Source organism: Schistocerca gregaria, chromosome X (assembly GCF_023897955.1).
Source record: "Schistocerca gregaria isolate iqSchGreg1 chromosome X, iqSchGreg1.2, whole genome shotgun sequence".
NCBI lineage: Eukaryota > Metazoa > Arthropoda > Insecta > Orthoptera > Acrididae > Schistocerca > Schistocerca gregaria.
The window spans coordinates 136572228-136573452 of NC_064931.1; the positions used below are offsets into that span (position 1 = coordinate 136572228).

Genomic DNA, 1225 nt, shown 5'->3' on the forward strand with positions numbered 1-1225 from the left:
TCGACACTCACATCGTGCTTGCAGCAGTCGACTTTATCACTGTACAGCACTGTCCGTGCTGTATCTCTGAGGTGGATGTGCAGGGGCAAGACATGTGCGCGATCTTCTTCCTCTTAAAAAGTAAAGTCAGTTAACCGTTTTTTTTCTTTTGAAAGTAATCTTCTACTAAATTTCAAGTGCTTTAATTTTTTGGAACTGGTTCTCTTTTATTTTCCATTTAATACAATGAATGCACATCCATAAAATTTTTCATCGTAGATTTAAGACAGTAGAAGACGGCAGATCCACACTGATTCGTCTGCTGCCCTCTTTATCAATCTTCATTATTATCTGAGAACAAATATTTATTTCAGAGCATTTAAAACCATTTAAAGTATTGCAGTCCTGTTAAGAAATGTAAATGTATGTTATCACTTGACATATTTTCACATAGTACTCTTGGACTCTAAAACACACGTAGATCAGCTGAGATTATCACACACAATCCTTGACCGAGCGAGGTGGTGCAGTGGTTAGCACACTGGACTCGCATTCGGGAGGACGACGGTTCAATCCCGTCTCTGGCCTTCCTGATTTAGGTTTTCCGTGATTTCCCTAAATCGTTTCAGGCAAATGCCGGGATGGTTCCTTTGAAAGGGCACGGCCGATTTACTTCCCAATCTTTTCCTAACCCGAGCTTGCGCTCTGTCTCTAATGACCTCGTTGTCGACGGAACGTTAAACACTAACCACCACCACCACCACACAATCCTTGGAACTTCCAACACGCACAGATCAGCCGAAAGAGTGTAACGTGACATGCATTTCTTACAAACATTAATGCTTTCTGTCACTGTCTCTCGGGATTTGGTGGTCAGGTAAACAGTCCCTCTAGCATATTACGATGAATCAAAACCTTCTTGTATTCCGATTTGGAGTATATGCAGAAAACTCTTTTAATTACTTCGTGCTGTGTCTTGCATGTTCTTCTTATCGACTTCTTTTCTTCATGCCTTCATTCTTCTACCAGCTCAATAGTCTTCCTTTCTTCAGTTGTTCTTACGAAGCAGTCTGTTATGCCATTCGTTGTGATACAACAATAGTTTTTTTGGTAAAATAGATGACTTTTACAAAATCAAACACATTCGTCCAGGATCCATGCATCGCTTTTTGAAACATGAGGTCCACATCACATTCAGCTTGCATAACTTGCACATTTTGAGACGATACTGCACACAATTTTTTCT

At 40.3% G+C, this 1225-nt stretch overlaps 1 non-coding gene across 1 annotated transcript; it reads left to right on the plus strand.

Annotated features, from left to right (window-relative positions):
* Positions 1 to 494: 494 nt before the first annotated feature.
* Trnaa-cgc (transfer RNA alanine (anticodon CGC)) lies at positions 495 to 567 on the plus strand. Its single transcript has one exon. It is a non-coding gene; the product is annotated as a tRNA-Ala (tRNA).
* The last annotated feature ends 658 nt before the right edge of the window (positions 568 to 1225 follow it).